The following is a 26,866-nucleotide window of genomic DNA, read 5'->3' as shown; positions in this document are numbered from 1 at the left end:
AATTGTTTAAGACCAGAAGTGAAAATATTGTTTTTATGGACAGAGGAAGTGGGGACGTGGTGGGAATTACATGTGTGTGTGGGTTGAGGGTTGGGAGTGAGTTGGAATGAAATGAACTTTTCATACCAGAATATTTCAATATTTTGAAACAAAAGATGAATTTTCCCCTCTCTTTCCTTTTTCTTTCAATATCTTCCCCTCCTCATTACAAAAGCCCCCCCGCCCCCCCCCCCCCCGGCTGACTATATAAAATGTGCAAAATTAGCAAAGTATAAAGAAAGATAGATCGTCCATCATCTAACAGTGCAGAGAGAGCCACTGTTAAACATTGCGATTGATTGCCTTCAGGTTGAGATAATGCTGTAGATACAATTTTGAATCATTTTTTCTTACGCTGTCATTTCATGAGCATTTTCTCATATCATTAAATATGCATGACCCATAATTCAAAATGATTGTGATATATTTGATTATACCAAAATGTTACCTAACCATTTTTAACTGATGGATGGTTAGCTTTAAAAATCTTTATTGTAAGCATCAGTGTGATGAACATCTTTGTGCATAAATCATTGTGGCATTCAAAGATCAAAGAAGTTCAGAGTGACCGGTGCATAGAAAAATAAGGGATAACACAAAGGGATAGGGATGGAGCGTTGGGCAAGAAACAGATCTTGCTAGACCCCATGTGCCCTACTATGAATTGGGGACTTTATTCAAATAATGCCATTAGTGATGATTATGATGAAGATGTGAATGAGCTAATGAGCTAATATGCATTGAACCTTCACACTCCACTAGACGTCTTTCTAAAGAGTTTTTTTTTTTGGGCACTGGGGATTGAACTCAGGGACACTCGACCACTGAGCCACATCCCAGTCCTATTTTGTATTTTATTTAGAGACAGGGTCTCACTGAGTTGCTTAGCGCCTCGCTTTTTGCTGAGGCTGGCTTGGAACTCGCCATCCTCCTGCCTCAGCCTCCCTAGCCGTGGGGACCAAAGAGTTCTTATTTGTTATTTTGATTAATCTTTGCAACAACCTTGCTCTGTAGGTACAACTCAGAAACCAGAAGCGTGGAGAGGTTGCCCAGATAGCCACAGTCACAAAGCTGGTAGGAACCCGGGCTCCAGAGCTGACTTTGTCCACCACCGTGGTGCCCGTGCATGACCTTATGGCAGTGTAATCCAGTGAAAGGGTTGGGCTGGGAGAAGCACCCTAAATGGATGTGCATATTTAAAAGACCCACTGTCTGTCACGAGAAGGGTTGGAGCCTGCATGGATGGCAGCAGTAAGACCAAAGAGGAGGATGGAGGCAGTGACCGCTGGTGGCACAGGGGACAGAGGGAAGAGAATGGATCTAAACAGTGCTCGGGAGGTTGGAGGGACAGGAAATGGATCTGGAGACAGAGGGATAAGAAGACTTAAGTGTCAAAAGAAACTAACTTTATTTTTAGAACCACACACGCCAAACAAAACAGCCTCTCAGGAAAAAGCCTCAGAGCCTCAACCTCAGAGGTGAGGCAAAATAAAAGAGGAATCTTAAAATGGCTACCCATCCTCTCGCCCTGCCCTCAGGGGCAAGCAGTTTACGTTATCACTTACCCTCAGTCGTTCCCCGTACGGGCCACCAAATGCCGCAGTCTGGCTGGGCACAATCAGGAGCCACTTGTCAAAAGAAACTAACTTTATTTTTAGAACCACACACGCCAAACAAAACAGCCTCTCAGGAAAAATCCTCAGAGCCTCAACTGCCACCACCGGCTTTCCACAAGCCTCTCTCTCCCATTAGCTTCTTTCCACCTCCCACAATTCTCCTGCTCTTGAGGCCGATTGGCTGGGTCACGTGGGCGGAGCCAAAAAAGTCCCCCAATGAGCAGCTCCGTCGTCTGAAAGGGCAGGGAAACAGCCCAATGAGCATCACCGCAGAGGAGCCAATCAGCTAGATGTTGCTGGGGCCGCTGTGAGCCAATCATCAGCCTGCAGCTGGAAGTTTGCTTGCAGCTGGAAGTTTGCTGGGGCCCCTTTGGCTGTGGCTCTCAACACTTAAGGGCTGCCTTGTAAGCTTGGGCAGCTGGTGGAGGGTAGAGTCACCAACTGAGCCAAGAGGTAGTTTGATGACCTTCCCAAGGTCACTCAGCTACTAGGTGGAGGAGATGGGATTTTGAGCACAAAAGCCAGGAGTCTTTGGGTTTGGAGATGGTCGGGGAGGCAGTCTGGGTACAGCAAAGGGTGCCCCATGTGGGTGACTCCACAGGGAAGCCGTGTGGGGAGGATCCAGGAGCCTGGAGGAGATGGGAGGCTGGAGGTGGACATGACCTTCATTGCCTGACTTGGGAACTTCCCAGGCAGAGGCCACTGGCTGCACTTGGAGGCGTCTGAGAGGGGCCCAGCCGAGTGTTGGGGGTCTGTTCATTTTGAGGAGATGGGCACTAAAGACAAGCAGAGCCTTTTGACATAAACCCAGTGTATCTGGTTTTCTTTCAGGGTGTGCTTTGGGCAGGAGAGGTGAGAGACGGGGGGAAGCTATGGTTTCCGAGAGTGACCATTCTACGTTTGGATGAAGTGATTCCATTTTTGTCTGGTGACCGGGGCTCCTTGGGTGATCTAAAATGAAGTCGTATACATAGCCCCCCAAGCCTCCCCCAGCCACAGGGACTGAGAGACACACAATATGTCATCGTGTGCTTTGTTTTCTTTCCCTACGACCTCTGCTTGGCCCCCTCTGCTTTGAAGACCTGCACTCTCCTCTTGCTGCTCCCGGGCTGGTATCTTGTAGTTCCTAACTGGAGGGCTGGCCTCTGCAGCTGGGGGTCCTCTAACACCAGCTTGTGTTGGTCTTCATGATATGCAAAGCCTCCCCCATAGAGATTCCCGTCCAACACCCCTCGATACAGCTCTGTCGATGAGGTGTTGGGAACATTCCCATTTAACAGGTGAAGAACTGGATCTCAGACAGGCAAAGTGAGCAACCCACCTTTGAGACAAGGGGCAGTGAGGACTTGGACCCTCAACTCTCAAGGCCGGATTTCTTGTTCGGTATGGAATCATCTCTCTACTGAAATCCCAGGAGGAGGGAAGCCCTGGCCCTCCCCAAGGCAAAGCAGCCCTGGTTTAAAAATAAAATGCTTCCTTTTCCATTACGACAGATTGCTCCATCTTGGGAATGGATTGGCCCAGCCAGGATCTCAGTCTTGTTCCTTCTCACGCGGTGGCAATGTCCCTTGGAGCTCAGGGATGCCAGCTGTGACCCAAGTAACCCTCCATGGCAGAGGTTGCACCCGGAGCTCTTTGTGTTCACAGCTAATGGGCCATGACCAGGAAACTAGCGTCTGACACACAGCAGCTCACACAGAAAACAAAACCCGCAAAAGGACCCCAAAGGACAGAGTCAGTGTGACTTATTATCAGAGTAGGGTGTGTGATTGATACAACTCAGGGCTTTGAAAGGTAGGCAGCTCCCGAGTTGATCCTGAGCCTTACTGGTCACCAGCTGTGTAGCTTTGGGCAAGTGTCTCTCCTCCTCTGAGACTCAGTCTCCCAATCCTCGAAGACTGGCGAGCTGTGGTTTTTGTTGGTTTTGTTCCCCGCTGCACGTCCCCAGTGCCAAGAATCCTTGCCGGGCGCATAGTAATCCCTGAAAATATTTCTGAATGAATTGGCAAGTGGATCCATCCATCACAGCTAGTACTGCCTCCGACCGGGGGCACCATAACACAGGAAGGGGTGAGGTCAGTGCTTGGCGCATTGGGAGCGTGAGATGAACAGCAGCCGTCACTTTTGTGATTGGAGGTGATGCACCTCGGGGGTGTTCTAGAAGGGGTGTCAGAGTGGCCCATTTCCCCAGAAGAAGGTGCATCAATGGCAGTGACTCTGGGCAGGAGAGGGATCTACCTGTTGATAGAGAGCAGCGTGCTTGGGAAGGAAAGAGAGGGGCACGTTCTGTGTCCCTAGCTCTCGGTGGTGGCTGCTGTGCTCCAAGTCCTAGTGAGTTTGGAGTAACCAAGAGAAGAGGTGAGACTCGAGATTCAGCTGGAGGCTCTGTGCAGAGGGGCAAGGCCGTGGCAGGGAGCAGAGCTGAAGGGTGCAGCCATTCAAGACCCCAGCGACCTTTGCAAAGTGCTGGGGAGCTGGTCTTGGTGGTCAGCCCATCCCCAATCGGGGCAATTGTGTTCTGATGGCCTCCAGGTGTCCGTGAGCTCTCGGGAGACACAGTTCTGTCTCCTGAACACCATCTGCCTCTGTGCAGGGGGATCGCACAGCAGCCGTGCGGGGAGGCTGGGTTTATGCTGGGGGGTGGGGCGCTGTCTGCTCCCGTGGGGTGAGACCCAGCACCTGCTGGTCCCGTCACATGGTTCTCCAACACAGCACCACGCTCAGAGGGGACCTTGCAGTCCACCTTGACGACACTCCCCAGGCAGACACAGCACCTCCTCCCGACGTGCCTTAGGGAATGATCCCAGCCCACGTGGCGCCAGGGTTGGAAATGACATCTCGACAGCACGAGAGTCCCCCGCCATCCCACTCCATGTGGCCTCCAAACCCGGCGGTGCCTTCCACAGGGCAGGCCCCACCACAGATCTCATTGGAACGTCACGTTCCCATGAATCACTCTCCCACCTGACTTGGCTCCTCGGCTGAACCCGGCCCAGCAGACCCCAGGCCGGTCCGAGGTCGAGTTGGGGAGGCGCAGCCGGCCCTAAGAAATGGGAAGAAAAGACCGGAGAGAACCATACCTTTGGAAAGCCCAGGCTGGCTCCTAACCAGACTTTTTTTGGTTGCTCCTGCCTGGGGTTTTCCCAGGCTTGGGGACGGGGAAACCAAACCTTCAGCCCCTGGGTTTGCTAACAGGCACTACTGTCTCCTCCGTCTTGAGCTGCTGTCTCTCTGTGGCCTCGGCTTGGCTGACCACCATCGGGGATGCGGGTGCCAATTTGGGATTTGGAGACAGTTCCAAGGGAGAGCTGGCTGGGGGGCGGGCGGGAGATGCCAGGGTTGAGTGCTGAGGACAGGGTTCTCGGCATCGCTGGAACCGGGGCGTCCCCTGGCAGCTGACAGTCCACCCCAGACGAGCCTCAACCCCACACTTGACTTGGCAGACAGGAGAGGCCGGGCGACAGACGGCTCACTCCCTCTGCAGGCGGAGCAGACCCCGGGATCCGACTCTTGGTCTTGTTCCTTTTTAAACAAACGGGCTGGCTTTTAAGATCCTCAGAATCCCATTACGGCTTTTACCCCTTCCTCTCTTGGAGGCATCTGATGAAAGGGGCTGGAGAGCAGAGAGCAGAGGCCGTCATTTCCCCGTCTCCCCTGCTGGTAATGGTGCTGGATGTAAACAGTCGTCTGATGAGGCCCCGCGTGTGATTACAGGGTGGCCGGGGAAGGAGGAAGTGTTCCCAAACCACAGGGAGGGATGTCGCCCTTTGAAGGCGGTTGGCATTGATTTCTGACCCACCCCCACCCCCACCCCGGCCCTGATCCTCTGCTGCTTTCCCCGCTGGGCTCCCCGGACTGTAAACACAGGGACCGAGATCCCAAGTGGGCAAGTCTGTTAGGCATTTTAAGTCCAAGTGGGGTTGGCAGGGCTCTCCTCTTGCGGGACATGCGAGACGAAGCTAATGACTCCGTAATGGGCCTTTTGTCTCTGTCTGGGGGCGGGCGGGTGGGAGGTGGAGGGCAGGGGACACGGGTGAGGAGCCAGATGCCCCTGTGGACCCAGCCCAAGCACCCCCCCTTGGGGTGCCCAGGGCCTTGGGAAGGGCAGCCGCGCTCCCCGGCGATCTGAGCCGCGCTCTCGGGTCCCTGGGTCACAGAGCTCCTCTCCTTGACAGTTTCCTGCTGCCAACCTCCACCGCCCGCCCCTGCGTCTGTTTCCCTCCGTGAAATTCCCAGTGACGTCAATGAGGTTCCATATGCAGAACACGTGCAACCCGGCCTCGACGCTGCGGACTCTGGGTCTCCGTGTCTGGCTGTCTGGAAACTTCTGCCAGGGAGCCAGTTCCGGTGCTTAATTCTGGTCAGATGGCTGGAGCGGGGCCCTGGAAACCCACAACTGGAAGCTCGTCCAGGCCAGCATCTCATGAGGTCACGAAGCTGATACGTACTGAGGCTTGCCCTGGGGACTGGGGACGGGATGCCGGGGACCATGCTGAGCGGACCTGCCTGGCCTCCTCGGGGAGCGCAGAGGCTGGTGTGTTGTGCATTAGATACGTGGCTTCTCAGAGGATGTATGGAGGACACGGGCGCCCTGTCTGGTCCTCAGGAGGCAGCGACAGAGGGTCTCCTTTATGTTCAGCAGGATCTGCAAGCCGGGGCCCAAGGACACTTGGTTTTCAGGAGTTGCATGAATTCTAATGCATCTGCTGTCCCCAAAGTCATCCAGAGGAGATGTTTCCTCTCTTTTCCTAGAATTTTCCGAGGATGAGAACACCTCACTCTTCTACCGAAGTCTGTTTTGATGTTCACACTCTCCACGCCTCTTTTGGGGACCCTGCATTGATCATAACAATAAGCAATCTGGGGGGTCACACGTTTGATGCCTACTTTAGACGAGGCGCTGGGTAGGTATGCGTGTTCTGGTAAAGGCTTGGACTTCATTTTCGTGGGAATGAGGCTCATGGGAAAACTGCAGCTCAGAGAGGTTAAGTCAGCTCCCTACAATGGCACAGCTGCTAAGTGGTGAAATTCTGATTCAAAACCAGGACTTTTAAACTCCTTTTTTTTTTTCTGGTACTGGGAATTGAACTTAGGGGCACTCGACCCCTGAGCCACATCCCCAGCCCTATTTTGTGTTTTATTTAGAGACAGGGTCTCACTGAGTTGCTTAGGGCCTCACTAAACTGCTGAGGCTGGCTTTGAACTCTCGATCCTCCTGCCTCGGCCTCCTGACCTGCTGGGATGACAGGCATGTGCCACCGCGCCTGGTGACTTTGAACTCTTTATCTCTTACTTCTCTCTTACTTCTATCTTGCCTTTCACAGTCTTTAGGTCTATTGATAGCTGCCTCTTATATTAGATTGTAAACCTCCCAAGGGCAGGGAATATACCCTTTGCCTCTTGGTTGTCAACATTTCCAAAGATACGTATAGAACTGCAACCTGGGCCACCGCTGGGGGTACGTCTCTCCGTCCAACCTCAGTCTCTTTCCTATTGTTCATTAAAATTCTCTTTGTGGTGGGTGATATCTCTGCAGCCCACATGTATCAAGCCTGTCTGCTCCTTTTCATTCCTTTTCGGAACTCACACAATGCCGTTGGCCACTGGTGACGCTCTAGTACATTCTCTGGGATGCTCCAGTTTTTGTGTCCAAAAAAAAACAGACGCTGAGATTCAGAAACTTCTGCCATACAACTTCCTGGAGGGACCAACATCCAATGGAGATATCTTCAGGTCCTCGCAGGGCTGACGTGACAGCTGCTTCCACACTGTGCAGGCTACGGCATGGGGGGTGGGGGGGGACTCTGGCTTGGTGAGGCCGCTCGGGGAGAGGTGGAGGATCAGAGTGTGCTGTAGAGTCTCTGGTGGTCTCCGTTTTGGGAAGTAGAGTCTGATCCTCCTCTTCCTGAACCTGGCTTGACTTCAGCCACTGGCTTGGCCAATAGAAGGTGGTGGAAGTGCTACTCAGGACGTCCAGGCCTCGGTCACAGGAACCTCTCAGCTCCCTCCCGGGCCCCTGGCAATCCGCTTTCTTGGGACCAGCAGCCCTGCAGTAAGCAAATGCAGGAACCTTCACCAGGGAGTCCGCGTGGAGAAAGGGAAGCCACTGGGGGGCCGGGTTGAGCCAATCCTGTTTGTACATGTGTTTAAATAATCTTCCGAAAACCTCATAGCTAATAGAAGCAAGACTCAAACCCAGGTGATCCGGCCCCAGCATGGATTCTCTTAAATCAATTCTCTGTACTGTTTTCTTTTTAATCTAAGTTTAAATTTGAACAAAAATATTTTCTGTTAAAAGAAATGCCCCCCATGATTGCGCTCGGTGGTTATGTGTATTTTCATGGCCTGTCGTAGTGCTGGGATCGAGATTTAGAGATGGATCGATGACAGTTACCGTTGGGCATTGCGCTCCATCTTTTGCTAACGTGCCTGATCTCATCTGATTGTTCACAATCCTCTTGTGAGGTCAGCATGATAAAGATCCCCATTTTACAGATGAGAGAATCAAGTTATAAAAAAAAAATCAAGGCCTTTGCTTGAGGTCACATGGTCTCTGCCCAGAGAGTCAGAGCTCTTAATTGCACCCAGTTGCTTGGGTCTGGTTTTGTTGACAGTCTAGTTGGGTGAAGAGACCAAACCATCATTGCAATACGCTAATGCAAATATTCTCAACTAGGGAAAGTATTCAAATTCACCCAGGGAATTGGGGGAACTGCTTAAAAAAAAAAGAAACAGGGCAACCAAGGAACCCCTTAAATAACTATCCTTTGTATAAAGGAGAGGTCATTGCCCCAGAGGACACAGAAACCCAGAGGTGTGCAAACCAGAAGAGGTGACACCCTTGGAAAGCGGCAGAGGTTCTGCCTGGCGTGGGAGTCGCCGGTCACGGGTGCTCGGGAGATGGGCAAGCAGATTGAGAGGGGGGTTTCCTCCACCCTGAGGTCTTTGAACTCCCCCCAGACGACCCCCACACTTTCATAGGGACTCAGAAATGTAGGGGCATCCACATGAGCCTGGCCTTATCTAGCCATTTTGACTCGGGCTCCTTCCCACTGTCTAAAAGCAGCCCTCACAGGAGGTGGAGGTCCCTGCAATTCCTACAGGCCTGTCTGGCTCCCCAAGAACACATCATTTATTTCCTGTAAGTGCCTGTCTCCCTCTTCCTCAGATATGCTCCGCGTTACAACTTTCTCCGCTTCCTGGGGGAGTTGCCCACTCCACACCGCAATCACTCATTCCACAAGGGCTGTCTCCAAGCCCTCCCCCAGGCCCCCTGGCCCTGACCCTTTGCAGCTGACCAGTTAAAGGGCTCACCGTCTACTTGTTCCAGACAGCCGCCATGTTGGAGGGCCTCTGAAACTGGTGGCCCTGGGGCAGGGTCCTTCCCCACCTTCTTTTTCTTAGTCTAAAGCTAATGACATTTATTTGGCATCTCCAAACCCCTTTTTCTACACATCCGACCATGAAGACTGACATTTATCTGCTCATAAGACAGTTACAAAAGGGTCCTCACGCCCAAGTCTTGTGACATTGAAATGGATGCGGGTGTTGAATACATTTACAGGGACAACTTCGTTTCACTTTCTCGCTGTCGCTCTTCTCATTGTGAACGAGGACACATGTCCTGCTCGATTCACCTTTATCACATCCCGCGAGGTACAGGGAACGCATATACCAAAAGGCCTTACTCATACAGCAGACTCTGAATATGAAGTATCAATAGCCATTGTATCAGTACTGATAGAATTAGTGATAACAATGACAGTGACAAATAGGGTGGGCCTCATGGCCTGGGTTTGAATGTCACCTTTGCTATTTAGTAGCTGTGTGACTCCGGGCAAGCTGTTCAACCTCTCTGTGCCTCCATTTCCTTGCTTGTGAAAAAGACGATAGTGTCGTGCTCAATAGCTGTCATGAAAGCTAAAGCAGTAAATACAGAAGTAGTGGCACATCTTGAGCCCTATACACAGGTGTCTGTTGTTATTCTTTAGAACTGGTTTCTACATTCACGTGTGGAAATCTCAGCTTCCTTTTTGAATAAGAACCCGTCTCCAGTTTCTGAAGGTGGTGTTCTATCATTGACTCTCGTTAATAATAAACACTAGTAATGTCCAGAATCTGTAGTAAGTAGACGCCCCCTTTTTCAGAAAAGATGGTTGCAAGGGAGGTTTGGATGCAGGCCACGAGTTTGGACAGCTTTGGCCACCGGGGCCTGGAACTTTTTCTCCTTTTTTTCTTTGGTTATATGGTGTAACTATCACCTATATTCCCCTAAGGAATGGTAAAAGTTAAAAAAAAAAAGTGGTGTCGTGGGGGAGGGGAATGTATGAAAGAGATTAAGGCCCGGTATGAAAACTATTTTTATAGACAGTTTGCTCTGAGCTTTGAAGTTCAATAGAGAATGATGTATTGCTATCAGCTTGGATTTCACACCTATTCAATTCCGAAGCCAGGTAATGAGGAACAAGGTCCTCGGGGTGGAGAAGAACGGAACAAAATTAAGGCAAGCTGTGAAAGGGCCCAGCTGCAATCCCATCGACAGGATCCTTTGGGACTCGTGAGAAAGTATTTATGTTTTCTTTTTCCTCCAAATTAGACAGACGGCGTGATAATACAGGAAACATTGTGCAAAAAGGTTGGGGGCTGGGAAAGGAACTGTCACCTATCCTCCTAACACCCAAAGGCAAAAACACATTCAAGGTGCATGTCACGGGCCGGTCCTCACCCTGATCACAGGATCGAAGAATTCCCTCCTAAGCGTGTTTTCGTCTTAAGTAGGCGTTTGAGCACCTTTTCCGTTCCACTTTCCCAGGTGAAACAGCAAATACAAAGCCCCAATATCCGTGTCTTGCTTGGACAGCGAGACTGGCTGGGTTGTGCTGATGACCGGGGGTCTCACCTCCCAGGTCCAGTAGGGTGCCCAGCCTCCGCCCCGCGGTCACCATGGGAACCAGGTAGCCACCACTCTGGGATCCCCTGGAAGCCTCTCCCGCCCCCTGCAAGGCCCTGGGAGGAGCTGAGCATGTTCCTGTTAGGGATTTTCCAGCTGCGGTTCCCACCCCGGCCTGTCAGCTCCTTCTGTATCCCAAGGTCACCTCGGGAGGCCCTCCAGCCTTGAGGGCTCGTGGGCCCCAGAGTGTGAGTGAGTGTGCGTGTGTATCTGAGGCGGCATGTGGGTGTACGCCTGTGTGTGAGGCTGTCATGCGAGGCACAGGAGTGACTCCACTTTGAGTCACGTTGGCCACCCTGACTGCGCCCAGGGAGGTCACTCAGTCGCATGGCCAGATGGGCTAGAAGCAAGAGCCTGTTTTCCAGCCCGGAGCCTGCGCATCTTAGGATGGAGCAGAATGAAGACTCCCTCCTTCCCCAGGAATCTCCTCTCCTGGGGAGCCTCCTGCGCACGGCCATTCCCAGAGCCCCGCTCTTTGCAGCTGGCTGGAGGCTTGATCACACTATGCCTGACCTCCCTAGAGCTCTGACCCTCCCGTGCACTCTTGGCTCCCCATCCTGAGACCTTGTGCCAGCCGCAGTGTCTCCTGCCCCCAAGTGAGATTCAAGGGAATCTCCAAGGCATTGAATCCCAGCAGGAATTGTCCCTACTTGTCCCCAGCCCACTGTGCCCGTGCTATTTTCAGGCTGTTCACACTGGGGGGGACACTGAGGCACACGGAGCTTACGCTGGTGGCACCCGTCCAGCTGCACACAGGAGGCTCCCATCTATCGGACTCCAAAGCCTCTCTGTTCCCCCGTGGCCTCTAGGAGACCAGAGTGCCAGGGAACTAGAGGTGAGTCCCTGAGCCCCAGCTGCTGTCCCCAAGCCTGCAATTCCTCCCTCCTGGAGCCTGTAGTGAGGTGGGGCCGGGGACAGAGCCACCAACCCATTGTGCAATTGGCATGGCTTCCTGTTTGTTTCTTGGTCTGTAAAATGGGCTTAATAATGGCAGGGGTGCTGTGGGCTCCTAATTACCATTTGGATGAGTTCTTTGAGATCCCCTGGATGAAAGGTGTGAGGGAATGCCAAGGTCATTAAGGGGGCGGTGTTTGCCAGGCCTAATTCAGGATTCCCCGTTTCTCACTTGGCAGCCTCTGCAGAATCGCTGACTCAGGACGTAGCTAAAGGCAGGCGATACCCCGCGTGAGGCTTGGCGTGTCGGGTGGGGGGGTGGGGGGGAAAGGTGCCTGCGTTTCCCATGGGAACGATGCTTCATTCCTCCTTGGCGATCTCTTCTTCTACCTGTGCATGGCCTTTGGCTGTGGCTTAAGGACCTCTAGGGGACAGGAGGAGAGGCTGAGGACTCATCCAATGACTTCACCCAAAATGACTTTTTTTTTTTTTTTTTGGTACAGGGGACTGAACTCAGGGGCACTTAACCACTGAGCCACATCCTCAGCCCCTTTCATGTTTTATTTTGACACAGGGTCTCACTAAGTTGCTTAGGGCCTTGCTATGTTGCTGAGGCTGGCCTCTAACTTGTAATCCTCCTGCCTTAGCCTCCCGAGTTGCTAGGATTATAAGCAAGCACCACCATGCCCGGCTCCACACTGGTTATTTTTTTAATAGATGCTTATTTTAGAAAAGTTTTAGGTTTGCAGAAAAATCATGAAGTTTGTATAGCTTCCCCTGTGCCCCACGCTTTTTCCCCCTCTATCTTTAACATCGTAGCGTGCAGATACAGCACATTCATCACAGTGAATGAACTGATATTTATACATTGCTGTTAACTGAAACCATAATTTATGACTCAGATTTCCTCAGTCTTTCCCTAATGCTCTTTTTCTATTCCAGGCTCCCCTCCCCCACCCCTGTCCCAGGTCACCACGTGACACTTGGGTCATGGCAGCTCCTTAGTTTTCCTCCTTGATATTTTCTCAGACTTTCCTTGTTTCTGACCCCTTGACAGTTCTGAGGATTACTGGTCCGTGTCTGGTAGCATGTCCCTCTGTCCAGGTTAGTCTGCTGTATTTCCCATGCTCAGCTTGGGATTGCAGGATTTTGAAGAAGGCCGGAGACGGTGGTGGCCGCTGTTGTCACCACTTGGTCAAGAGCACATGCTTCTCATGGCTGACGCCGCCTCTTATCTCTTGTCCTTAGGTAGCATTTATCGGTAGCAGAGCATCATTCACATTCATTTTCATAACACGAGACACATCAAGCCTTTGGAAAAGAGCACGATTGAGTTCCTCCATCGATGCCTGACTTAAGTACCTCGGGCACAGGGCTCTTCCCAACCCACACCCCTGTGCTCGCCGGGAACCTAAATAAGAGAGGAAGGAGCCTCGGTTAAGAAAACCAACCCACAAGCAAAATATCTGAAAAGGAGACAGATTTTTTTCTACAGTGAGTTTAGAAAAAGTGATAGAGATGAATGTTTCCGGGAGGAATGAATGAAGGATGTCTCCCGCTTGCTCAGAAGAAAAATGGAGAAGCCCCTGGCTTGGGCCTTCTGGTCCATGCAGGATGCGTCTCCTCTACAGGAGGGGTTGACAGGAGCACAGAATGGTACCACCTGCACCCCACTTTCCTTTTGTCATTTTTACCCAGCCTTCTGCTCCGTATGTTTTTTTTAAGGAATGGGAGCGTCTGGATGGTTCTGGATGAGCGGGGCTTGTTCTCAGAGGTTTGATTTTTGGAAACCAACCAGCACATGGACGTGAAGACTCCTTCCTTTCCTCCTAGAGGATTTAGGGTTTTCCACGCAGGACCACTTTTCATGGATTCATTCACTCGGCAAAGCTGGGTGGGGTGGCTTTTGTCTGGCAGACCCGGATTACCCTGCACACCTGGATGACTGCCCCCAGGTGTTGCTAAATAAGACAGACGCGGCTCCGTTCCCAAGGAGCATGCAATCCAGCGGGGAGGTTTGATGTGCCCATCTTCGGATGCACAGTTCGGTAGATGGTGATCCCATCCTGGGAGGCCCTACCTGCCTTCCAATGGCACACAAGACTGGAGCCACCCGACAGATTCTGGTCTCATTTCTCTATCTTGATATTTCCAATACCAAGGAGATGGGCCCATCTATAAAACATAGGAGGTACCTGGAGAAGAAGGGACCCCCATCTCTGACCCAGATGAGAGCAGAGGTGAAGCAAGCTGCCCACTCAGCCGCTGGCTTCGGATGCCCTCCAGCCTTGGGGGAGAGCTTACCTCTGTCCTCTAAGAAGTTTCACCAGACTGGGCCCCGACCCGGCCTGATGATAGGTCTATTTTTCATGCTCTCAGGAAAGTCCTCTCCGGTATCTGCATGAGGCTGATTATTTTATTTCACTGCCCAAATCAAAGCTTTATTGGTGAGATGATTTGCTGCTAGATAAGGGTGTACAAAGTCCTTTGGTGAATCAGGGCCTCATGGGGATTTCCCAGGAACCAGAAGGTCACCTTAGCCAGGAAGCTCTGAGGGCACAGAGGCTCCAGACCCCCGCTCTGGGAAGCCACCTGGCCTGCCTACGCATTAGCATCAGTGTCTTCAACTAGGAAATTGAGTGCCCCATCGCCGGCCCCTTATATATGGATGGGAAGTGTCACTCAGTGGCAGAGGCTTGCCTCTGGGTGCCATCCCCAACACTGCCCCCAAAAATAAATAAATAAAAAACCAACCCCCAACTCAAACCCAAACCCATATTTCAAAGACTCTCTAAAAGAAAAAAAAATATGTGCCAACTGCAAAGACCTGGAATAATGGGGAGAAATGATCTTCTGGAGAATCAGTAGGAGGTGGGCAGAGCCTCAGTCACGGTCATGGTCTTGGTCCTCGGCACTGCAGGGTGTCAATCGGTGCTTGCTGAGTGAATGAGGGAATGGAGACGGGTGGATGAGTCAACGGATGGATAGAGGAGGGGATAAAGGAATAAATGCATGGCAAGAGAGGCTGCTTGGATGGACAGATGGGAGGGTGAATGAGGAGCGCGCGCAGGTGGAGGGGCGGAGTCACCGTGCCTCCCGCGGATGGCTCTTTTTCCCTGGGTTCCTTAGGATCAGGGGAAGGCAATTGTCCCAAATTGGGCTTCTGCCTTACAACTGTTCTGTGGCTTGGAGCCAGCCCACTCACCTCCTCGTTTCCTTGCTCATAAAGGGATGATAATGACACCTTCCTGGGGGCTGGTGGTGTAGTGGGTGTTGAGAAAATTAATTGCGAGGTGGTTAACAGCTCTGAGATCTCCAGATGAAAGGGGCCCGCAGGTGAGCTGTTATTATCCTCCCTGCCTGGGGTTTCCTGCACCCGCCGCTTCTGCCTTCCCCAGGGTGCCTCCTGCCAGCCCCACAGGGGTGCCTGGTGCCCCAGAAGCGAGTTTTGCGTGGAGACGGAGCCTGCCTTTCCTTGCACCGACTCTTGCCCAGGATCATTGAGCTGCAGGCTTCCAGGTGAGAGGGCTCCTAGGATCCTGGCTGAGTTGCCTGTCCCCAAGTGTCAGCCAGGCCTGCAGAATCCAGCTGTCTGTAACCAGAATCTTTCCTCCCACCCTGACATGAAACATCCTTACAGATTTGCTATTTTGCAGGGGCATCTCACCTCTCAGCAAGACCTGGGCTTAGAACCAAAGACCAGGTGTCTACCACCTGGTGTCCAAAGGATCCAGGAGGGTTCATTTACATCCATGACCAGGCCACAGCCTCCCCCATTTCCCGTAGGAGGCACCCTGGATTGAAGGTCTGGGATGCATACATCTTTTTGATTGTGCCTGCCTTCCTTCCTTCCTTCCTTCCTTCCTTCCTTCCTTCCTTCCTTCCTTCCTTCCTTCCGTACTGGGGATTGAACCCAAAGGTGCTTAAATACTAAGCCACATCCTCAGCACTTTATGTTTTTTTTTCTTTTGAGACAGGGCCTTGCTGAGTAGCTTAGGGCCTTGCTAAGTTGCTGAGGCTGGTGTCAAACTTGTGGTCCCTCTTCCACAGCCTCCTAAGCTACTGAGATTACAGGCAAGCACCAGTGTACCTGACTAGTTTGTGCATTTCTTTTTCTTTTGGTACCGGGGATTGAACTTAAGGACATTCAACCACTGAGCCACATCCCAGCCCTATTTTGTATTTTATTTAGAGACAGGGTCTCACTGAGTTGCTTAGTGCCTCGCCATTGCTGAGGCCAGCTTTGAACTTGAGATCCTCCTGCCTCAGCCTCCCGAGCAGCTGGGATGACAGGTGTGTGCTGTTGTGCCTGGCTTAGTTTATGCATTTCCCATAGAGAAAAAGGATCACCACCATAGAACCTTGAAGACAATTTGGGTTGGTGGGAGTGTGCCCTTGGATAAATGCTCAACCTCCCTGGTGGGTGGAGTTGTTGGCAGAATTGTGCGAGATGGCGTGGACTCCAGGGCCCCACGGCTTGGCTTCCTGCCCCTTCTGTTCCTGCTTTCCTTTTCTTCCAAGGCTGCTCCTGGGACCTCCACACCTTGGGGAAGCCGCTGGATCCCCCAAAAGCTGATGGGCCACGGAAAACGGAGTCTGACTGGAGGGTGACGTGGGTCTGTCCCCGACTTTACTCCACCCATCCCTGTGCTGTTCGCCAGGAACGTGGCATCTCAAAGGCCATGTTCCCTCTCGAGGAGGTTTGAGAACTGCCTCTGGTCTCTCACTGCGGCTCTTTCTTCCCAGAGAGTAAAACCCGATCACATCATCCCCTTTTTATTTGCTTTCTGGGGCTGGGGAGGGAACCCCCAGCCTGGTATGTGACAGGCCAGGCTCTACTCCTGAGCCACATCCTCAAACTCATGTTGCCCCTTAAGTGTATATTTAATAAGAGCAGAGACCACATTTTATATATTTTTTACAACTTCAACTGGGCGTGCGCCATGTGTGGGACCAAGTTGGAGATCAACTGATTGATGTTTGTCGAATTGAATGGAGTGGAGGAATAATGTCCTCATATTTGGGGTTTTTCTGATTAAGTCCTCTTTGGTTCTCACCCCTTGCTAAGTGGAACAGATTATTCTGTGCTCACAAGGAGGCTTAGAACACCTTTTTCCTGGGACAGGAAAAACCTAGCTGATCAGTTGAGCAGGTGACATTCCTTCACAGACTGACTCAGCTGTCCCTTCAGGCCTGTTACCCTTGGCCCCGAGTGTGTCATCTAAACATCCATTTGGGCTCTGCTGCTAGTCACCTTGGGCAAGTCCCTCTCCTTCCCTGGGCCAGTTTCCTCATGCATGACGTGAAAGGCTGGACACACTTTGGCCCCCTGCTTGGCTTTGTGAATAAAGTTTTATTGGAACACAGTCACATGCAATTGTTTAGCTACCACCTACTGCTGATTTTGCACGATGGGAGAGTTAAGGAATTGCCGCTGAGACTGTACTGTTGGAATAGCCTAGAACCTTCACCATCAGGTCTTTACACGACAGGTGTGCTGAGCCCTGAGACAGACAGTTTCTTAAATCTCTTTTTGTGTTAAGCATTCGTGCCTTGATGTAGAAGTTGGTTCTACGGTCCAGGTCCAAACCCATATTCTTTGTAGAGAGGTGTCACTGCACATGTGGGACTCTTGGTCCTGGGATATCTCAATGTGACTACAGGTTTCCTGTCATTGAACAGCCTTGAAAGTCCATCCTAAGCAAGGTATTGTCTTTTCATTTCTTATCAGTCCTCCTCATTGGTGCTGGGATTTCAGAACGTGCTTCTCCCTGTCATCCTTGGCCTGCCCCCATGTCCAGCTGGGGTGGCATCACACCTCCCTCACCCCCACTGTGCAAGTTCATAACTGCCGCAGTCTGGCTGGGCACACAATCACGAGCCACCACACAGCTTGTAGATTCAAACAGCAACTCTTTATTCCCGAACTCACACCAGCCGTCTACAATCACGTTCTGGGGAAATCCACGTTCTCTGCCCAAATCACGTTCTCTGCCCAAATTCACCTCCACTGGGCTTCTATCTCCAAAATATACTGTCTGAATCCCGTGAGAACTCAAGGGGAACTCAGGCAGCAGGATACGCCCTATTCCCAGCAGGAATAATCTTAAACCTTAAACCTGGAACCTAAACCGGGAACGCCCTAATCCACCTTGGTCCTTGAACAAGGTCACCTACATTCAATGTCACTGCAACATGGGGTACACTGGCAAGGAAATTGTCATACCTACTTGGCTAATGGCTCCCAGCACATAACCCCATATGCAACATCCCAAGTCCAGCATTCTCTGCAAATTGGATTATTTCTCCCATATCATTTGATAGCCACACCTAACTCAAATCGACATTAGATTATTCATAGCTTTTTTTAAAAAAAAATCTGTCTTCACCCAGCTATGTATTGTTTGTGCAGAAAACTACACACGTCTCTAATTGGGATCTCTGTCTTGGGGTGTGAGTGCCCTGTTCCCTTGGCCAAATTCTGAATTCTGAAACATATCTGGGCCTGGGGGATTGTAGACCACCCCCATGGATGGAAAGTATTTAAAGTGAACAAATTAAGTCAATTAGAGAAAAGATGTAATAATCGTGCAAGGGAGTGCTCAGATCTGGCTTCAATTGTGGAGTGGCACGGGATTGTCTGGCACTTGGGACAGTCTGTCCCGAAGGGTATTTTCCATCTCTAATGAGCCCTCCGCTCTTTTCCTCGTTCTCTCACATGACTTTGTGATCACCAAGTTGTCCTTTTAGTGCCTCCGAACTCACCGCGCCTTTGGGTGCAATGACCCCTCAATGAACAGCCCTGTCTCATCCACAGGATGATCTGCGGCTCCAAGAGCTGACTTGCCCTTCCTGACACTTTCAGGGACCACCCCTCATGGTCACTGAGGACCTTCATGGGAAGCGGTTTCTTAGAGAACCAGGGTGGGGCAGGTCTTGGGAATCAGAGGGTGCTGCTGGGACATTGGAGCGTGAAGCCCGTGGCCTCCAGACAGACTCCCCAGGAGTGCCGTATTCTGGAAGGGCCGGTTCCACCCTTTCAAAGGGCAATATCCCTGGCTCTAAGTAGTTCTTAAAACACCAAACAACATTAGCTCCCACAAATGAGGGAGGCTTAAACCTAAACCCGATTACAGCCAAGAGTGGCGAGGCGGCCAAGGTGCTATAAAGAAATGATGTTATTATGTCCAAGGGATGCCATTAAAACTCTGTTTACAAACCCAACGTGCCAGCGAATGGGTCAGGGAAAGAATCATTAGCAACAGAGCTATTTGATCTCTTTTATGATCCAGTGAGTCATATCGCTCTATGCTCTAGAAGGTGAATAATGAAAACCTCAACCCTGTTGGTTTATAAACAGGCCCAGAATTCTGTGTTCTCTAACCTCAGATGCCCTCTTAAGTGTGACTTGCCCTAAATCAAATGGGACATCAGATGCCACTGGGCTTCTCTCTCTTCCCGGAGGTAATTGAAGAGGTGACTGGCGTACAGGGTGCATAAAACCCCTGTTTCAAGATGATGGATAGCCGAGGGGGAAGGGTCAGCAGGCAGGACTGGGAGACTCGGCTTTGTTGACATGTCCTGCATCTGCAGAGCTGGGGGCTCAGGCGGCCTTTGTTCAAGATCCTGGATCCTCACGGACCAGGGGAAGGGTGGCTTGGGTAGGTGGTAATGCCTTCTGTCTCAGCAGCCACAGTTCTGCTTGCGTGTCCCTCTTTGAAGAGGTTACAGGGGGGAAGGGGCAGTCTGGGTTTGCATCTGAACCTCGCCATGACCGTGTGCAATCTTGGGAGGGATCCGTAAGGTCTCTGAGCCTCAGTTTCCACACCTGTGACATGACGTGGGCATGACCTGAAGAGCTTTGGCAGATTCTACCAAAGATTTGCTATTCGTTCATTTAACCCTGGCAGTAACTCCATGAGGTAGAGCCGAGATTGGAGCCCCCCAGGAGAGACCCCGAGACGGGATTTGAGTCTGTGTGGCTAATGCGGGAGGAGATTCCAAGACACAAAGCAAGTGGGAAAGTAAGGTTGGAATGGGAGGTCAAAGCACAGCTGTTGCCCCATGTCACCAGCATCTCACTGTGGACAGCTGAGGGGCAGTCCCTGCAGGGGTCTTAGGAAGCGTGCACCCTGGAGTTGGCTTACTAAGGGTAATAAAGCTGGGCTTTTGGTAATGGACAAGCTGTACAGCCACTGTTCTGACCTCAGGGTCCACCTGAAAGCTTCTGGTGACACATAAAAACTCTTCATGGAAAGTCTTTGTCCAAGTCCATTTTCTGTTGCTGTAATAAAATAGCTGAGCCCGGGTACTTTAAAGAGTGGAAGAGGATTTAGCTCATGGTTCTGCAGGATGGGAAGTCCAAGAGCAAGGCACTGGCCTTCAGGGAGGACCTTCTTGTGCATCACAACATGGCAGAGGGCATCCCATGGGGAGAAGGACGAGTGTACAAGCTCAGGTTTCTCTTCCTGTACTTATTGAGCCACCAGTGCCCTGGCAGGGGCCCCACCTTTATGATTTTATCTAATCTCATTTTTTCCCCAAACTCCCCACCTCCAAATACCATTACTCTATGAATTCGGGGGTTAAAGTTTCCAAAACTTTTTGGGGTGACACATTCAAACCATGGCCACATCAACATCCTATTTTACATATTAAGTGCCCGAATTTCGGAGGAGTGAATTGACTTTGTTCTCCCATCCAGGGAGCTACCCAGCCATGATGGCATCTGGCCAGACACTGACTTCAAGGTCAGGGTCAGCCTAGCATGGGCATTCCTTTTGCCTGCTGAGGTGTCCCCAAAGTCATCCTGAATCAGACCAGCACCCCTGGTCTCAAGCTACAAGCACAGTAGCTTGATTACTTAATGTCCTCCACGTGGCCTCCTGTGGAGGCCGTCTGTGCAGGCTGACCCTGGGCAGCCGTGCTCGGCACAAGAGGCTGTCTCCGTGGGGCAGACTCGTGGTCTTGTCCCACGCAACTCTCTCCCTTAGATACCACCTGACTCAGATCTTTATTTCTACCATCTCTGTTGAGACCAGGGGTCATCCTTCATGTTATTTGTGCATGTCAAAAATTATGCACCTTTGGTTGGGCACGGTGGTGCACACCTGTCATCCCAGTAACTCAGGAGGCTGAGGCAGGAGGATTGAGGGTTCAAAGCCAGCCTCAGCCACAGTGAGGCCCTAAGCAACTCAGTGAGACCCTGTCTCTAAATAAGATACAAAATAGGGCTGGGGATGGGTCAAGTGCCCCCGAATTCAATCCCCAGCATCCCCCACCCCCCAAAAAATCATGCACCTTTGAATCAGAGCTGGTATAAAAGGCTATCATTTGGAGTCCTGTTGTGGGTTCTTGGAGGCTTCAGGCAGACACCGGCCTCCTTTCCCTGCCTCTCCTCACCCCTTCAAGGCATGGCGCAGAGATGCAGAACCCCCTGGACTCACTCGCGCCCTGGCGGGGAGGGCGGATGGCAGCGTTGAAACCACAGGGCGCTTGAAGACGCCCTGACGCGCTGTGGTTTTCTGGTTCTCTCTGCGAGAGCCTGCCCAGGGCTGTTCCCGGAGTCATTCGTCACTGTACAGCTCACATCACACCCCAGTCAGCCTGTTCCCCGGCTGAGCCAACAGCCTGGCCATTTTCATGCAAAGCCAGAACAAACAGACTTCCTGGAGACGTTGCAAAAAGTAAAATAAAATAAAAACCGAGCCTCCCTGCTTCTTGCAGAAATAAAAAAAGGATGATAACAATGAGGGTGACCAGGTCCCGGGATGCCAAGAAACCAAAAAGTGTCCTCCAAGCCCTGGAGGGGCTATGAGGCCAGGCTGGAAGAGACCTGTGCCTGGTGACCGTGGGCGATGGGTGGCCTCCTCCCTGGGCCTCCTCGTCTGTGCTCTTTTGGTTAAAATGGAAATGTTGGAATAAAAAGTTTCCAACGTGTGCTTTACGTTAGTTTGCGAGGGCTGCTGCAGTCACTTGCCACCAGCTGGGTGGCTTAGGACAGCTGACATTTTCTCTCTCACAAGGAGGATCGAGTCAGCAGAGCCAGCCTCCCTCTGGGCCGCTGCAGAGTCCTCCCTTGGCTCTTGCCTCCCGTGGCAGCCGGCAGGCTTTGGCAGTCCTTGGCTTCTGGAAGCATCCTTCCAGTCTCTACCTTGGTCTTCAGGGGACGCCCTCCCTGTGTCTCTCTGTGTCCCCATTTTGTCTGTCTTACTGGGACCCCTCAAAGCTGCATAGACCCTTTCCCCAAATAAGGTCATGGGCACAGGGGCTGGGGTCAGGATTTCACCGTCTCCTGGGTGGGGAGGGCGTTCACCCCACCGCTGGTCTTACTGAATGTTCAGCCACTGAGTAGGTTTGGGGGGTTTTCATTTTGGAATTTGAACAGAAGACATCAGGGACTAGCTCTTAGCAGAGACCTTCTGGGGATCAAGGGCAGGGACCGGGATTCACTGCACACAGACCAGGATTCAGCTTGGTGGGGATCCAGATTGTTGTTAACCTGCCTCGGACCTGCGATGTCCCTGCCACCGCTCCTTTGTTTCCTGGCTGCCATGGTGGTAGGACAGCTTGTTTGCCCATAGCAGCCCTGTGGAGAGGTCCAGGCAGGGGAGTGACCCCTCCTGCCCACAGCCATGTGAGCTGCCTTAGAAGTAGATCCTCCAGCGCTTGTGAAGCCTTCAGATGAGACCACAGCCCCGGGCAGCATCTGGACTGCAGCCTCGTGGGTAATCTTGAAGCCTAACCCCTCACCCAGGCCCCTCGCCCCATTACTGATCCTCCAAAATGAGTTCATTTTTTTTTTAATTTAAAATAAATGTTTGTTTGGGTTTTAAGCCACTAGGTTTTGAGTTAGTTTGTTAAAAAGCCACGAGGAGCAAATACTGTGCTCCGTTTATATTTCTTGAATGACCAAGGAAAGCAATGGATCTGCTGGAACCCATCCACCAGAGACAGAGTGGTTGATTTTAGGCAAGAATGATCTGGTCTCTCTGAGCCTCAGTTTCCTTGCCTGTGAGATGACAGTGACAATCACAGCCACCTCGAAGGGTGGCCATAAGGATTCAGAGACAGGCAGAGGTACTTTCCGTAGCACTTGGCCGAGTCACGCTGAAATTATTGAACTGGATGCTCAGTCGGAATGGGCAGCCTCCTAACTGACCGGCTGGATGCCAGTCCTGGGTGTGGCCCATGACAAGCTCTCTGGAAGTGGTGGTCACTGTGGTCACTGCCATCAGGGTCTGCTTCAAGGAGCTCCCAGTGAATGCAGGCAAGCAAAACTTCACACCCTGCGGTGATGATGAGCAGGTCAGTTCACAAAATGGGGACCAATCCTGAGGTAGGGGAAGAAAGTCCATGTAATTACAGAAGACAGAACTTTCTAGAAGTCACTGACCTTAGCAATCCCAATTCTAGCTCTCTGCTACTCTCTGAAGAGCTGATGCCTGTTTCTACTGTCCCCTCAGCTGGGAAACTAAAAAAAATCAATCCTGAACTGAACAAAAGACTGAACCCACTGCTTACATGCTCTGTGACATTGGTCAGTCCACTTAGCCTCTCTGAGTCTTGGTTTCCTCATCTGTAAAGTCGCAGTTTTTACCTCGTCAAGAGCCCTTAAACAAGACAGTCCTTGTTCCTGCGTTGGACACGAGTAAATGCTTTATAAATGTCATGTGGGTTACCATGGGTACAGCTTTTATGATCTGAGATGCTGAATTCTTTCTCTTGCTCCTCAAAAATTCTGTTCTCATGGAGAAGGTGGCTCCCTGAGAGAGGACCCTCGGTTTCCCTTCCCACACAACCCATTTGCAGGGCCCTCTTGGACTTCAAAGAGAAGCCCCCCCCCACCCTCAGGAAGCTCCAAGTTCAACCAGAGAAAGATGGGAGCCGGCTTCAAGGGTGGCGGAGCAGCTGTTTGATGTCACACCAGGGTGGCCACAGCTTTGGGGACCGGCCTGTTTACTCCTTGCAGATAACATCTCGAGTGGACTGTGGGGGGGGGGGAAGGACGCTCAGGGTCAGCCTGCACCTTTGTAGTTGTTTAGATATCCATTCTAAGGCATCTGCAGCAAGGGCGTGGGACATGGGGGGGGCCTGAAGATGCCCCATAGATTCACTAGGGACGTCGGCGCGAGAATCGTAAATCTCTTCACAGAGCAGAGAAACTCGGCCATCATCTCCTGCTGAAGAAAGTGCCCAGCGGGTCCTCATTAATAACCCTCCTTGCTGAAATTCCTCTAGAAGGTGCCAGCAGCCTTCCCCAGAGAAGGTGAAGGGGAGGTGGAACTTTCTGGCTAATTGGAATGGGAGCCAGAGGCTAATAGGATTTCAGGAAATAAGCATTTTGTGGGCAAAGATGTTTTGGGAAAGAATGATTAAAAAAAAAAAAAAAGCAATGATTTTCTTCATTGTAAGATTTCCCTGAGTGCATTGTGCACTGGGGACATAGCTCAGTTGGTAGAGTGCTTGCCTCGCATGCACAAGGCCCTGGGTTCAGTCCCCAGCACCACAAAAAAAGCAAAAAGAGCAAAACAAACAAAAAACAAAAACAAAACCACACACACGCATTCCAATACAGTTTTCTTAGTAATTTAAATTGAATTCCTAACAAGTAGCAAAGGGGATCTTTTCTACCTTTTGTCTTTTCTTTTGCTTTTTCACGAGATCAAATAAGCAGTCAATTAATATCCCAGGAAAACCCAGGGACACCGTCCGGCATTTGGAACACATGTTCTGTCTTGGCACAGGTGGTGTCCTCTGGCAGAACCTGGCTGAATCATCATGCTACCTAGGACATGCATCAGCTGTGGTCCCAGGGGAAGAAGCACCTCTCTGCTTTGGGTGCTGGTCTTCTTTACCGTCGGACGTAAACAAGAGATGACCACATCACCCTCCCGCTCGATATGTGGCCCTGAGATCTGCAGGGCTCATGTTTCCTAGGTTAGTGTTTTTCTTGGAGATTCAGCTCCTTTCTCATCTACTTACCGACTCTAGGTTTTGTTGCATGACTGGATCAAGTGGCCGCTCGCTTAGCCCAAGGTGCCTGGACAATTTGGACCTCCAAGTCCAGAGGGCAGGTCCTGTTCCAGAGAGGAAGCTGAGGCCAATTCTAATGCTTGTTTCTAGATGCAGCTCTATGGTGAAATCCTCGTCCACCGGGAAGACCAACTTTCTTGCAACTCTGAGTGTCCCCATCACCCCATGGGCCCTTTGTACTCTCTCTTTTCTCCATAATAAAACAGCAATGTCATCAGGCCCTGGAATGTGTCTCGGCATGATGAATAAACTCTAGCAGCTTGCTTTATTAGCTGTTTCCATGGGAGAGCTGTTGAGGCCAAACAGATATTTACAGATATGGAGAGCACTGTGCGGCTACCAGCGGTGTCTCCGCTGTCTGGAGATAAATAGTTGTGCTTTTCTCTACACCTTCTCCTCGGCCTCCCTTCTGTTAGATCATTGTTTATAACTAGAAGGTCTCCAGGAGGAAATTCCTCACTGCCCTTCGCGTTCAGGACCCAAAGGCTCGGGGTTCGCTAGAGTGATTGGTGAACCTCAAGAGCGGTCAGAGGATGGAGCTCAGAGTATTCATTCAAATATTCCGTGAATCTCCGGTTATGCAAGGTGTTATATTTGGTGAGTTGCAGTTTTGTTTCTGTTAAGGTCCAGACAGAAAACGGATATCCGCAAAGGTCCTTCAAGCAGACGGAATTCAATGCAGGAGACTGAATCTATGGTGAGCAAAGATTTGAGGCTGGGTGCCCGGATCCTCCAGTGTAGGTGAGGATACTGCTGTTAACGCCAAGGCCTGATGAGCCGGTGGAGTGGGAAGTACCCGGTGGCCTCCTCCTGAGTTTCCTTTAAACTTCCACAGCTGCCTGCCTTGGCTGAGTCTACTGGAAGGTGAAGAGTCTTGGGAAATGGGGTCCCCTGTGATTTGGAGGAGAGCAGAGTGGTGAAGGCGTCTGAGAGTAAAGTGGGCACACAGCGGGCACCTATGGTAAAAGGAGAGGCTCCGTCTTTGTTCTCTTGGAAAGATGTAGGTACTGACCAACTCTCTGGCCAGGCCCTTGATACCCAGCTCCCAAACTCCATTGGCCTCTAAAGGGTGAGAGATGATGGTTTTATCATTTTTGGTTATCATCGGACAATTTGGGTATTTGCCAAGAGGAAAACGAGTTTGCATTTAGAATTAAATTGACTTGAGTGGACGGGAAAAGCCTTGGGAGAATGTTTCCAAAGGCGTTTCTTTAGCTTTGATCCCCACACTGAACTCAGCAGCCGGGAAGTTTTTGCAACCCTCAAAACACCTTTCCTTGCAATGAGGACTAGCATTCATGGAGTCCTTCAGATGTGCTGGTCCTTGTGCGAAATTCTTCCCGTGCATGATTTTGTTAAATTTTACATTGACCCCCTGGGGTTGTCCCCTGCTATTATACGCAATGTGCAGATTTTAGCAATGCAACATCTGGATGGGTTCAATGACTTTCACTTACCCTACTGTCTGAAAGTGGTGGAGGTGGATTTGGAGACAATCTGACTTCCTATTTTCTGCCCCCATGATTTTACGTTGGTGCATAATAATCTCGCATCACAGTGGGACTCGTTGTCACAGGTTCATACAGGCACAGAAGGTAACCATGTGATCCGTCCAACATCCTTCCCCGTATCACCCTCTTTCCCTCCCCTTCTGCCTCCCCTGGTCCCTTTCCTCTACTGAGCTCCTTTTGATTTTCATAGGGAATCCCCCCACCCCCCCTTTATTCCATTTTTCCTCTCTAGCTTCCACACCGGAGGGAAAATAGGTGACCCTTGACCTCCCATTTTTGGCTCATTTCACTACACATCATGTTCTCAAGTTCCATCCATTTTCCTGCAAAATGACATGATCTCATTGTCCTTCAGGACTGAGCAGAGGGCCATGGTGTGTCTACATCAGTGTCTGTTCATCCATCGACGGGCACCGGGCCGGGCGCAGAGCCCATATTGTCAGCCACTCTGGACTCTGCCTTCATTTCGTCATCTTGCCCATGGGACTTGCCTTATGAAGGTTGTGTGGCAGATACGAGGACAATGGCCCTATGTGAAGGAGGGTACAGTTCTGCTAGTGGAAGAGCAGCCCCAATAACTGCAGCTTAAACAAGGTAGGTGCTTCTCTTGCATATCAGGGACGGAACTGGCATAATAGCTCTGTATCTTGGAATTTCCAGGGGCTTGGACTCTTCTTGTCTGTGCTTTTATTGTTGGCAATACTCTCGGAATTTTACCACCAGGTCTGTCGACGCGTCCATGGAAAGAGGAAAGTTTGCTCCATATCACTGGAAAAGAGTCGAAGACCCAGAGACGGATCCACAGAGGTCCAGTCACAGGG

The sequence above is a fragment of the Marmota monax genome, unplaced genomic scaffold, assembly GCF_021218885.2.
Source record: "Marmota monax isolate L192 unplaced genomic scaffold, Marmota_monax_Labrador192_F-V1.1 WCK01_AAM20220418_F8-fsc00092, whole genome shotgun sequence".
Classification (NCBI taxonomy): domain Eukaryota; kingdom Metazoa; phylum Chordata; class Mammalia; order Rodentia; family Sciuridae; genus Marmota; species Marmota monax.
This window is presented reverse-complemented; position numbering follows the sequence as displayed.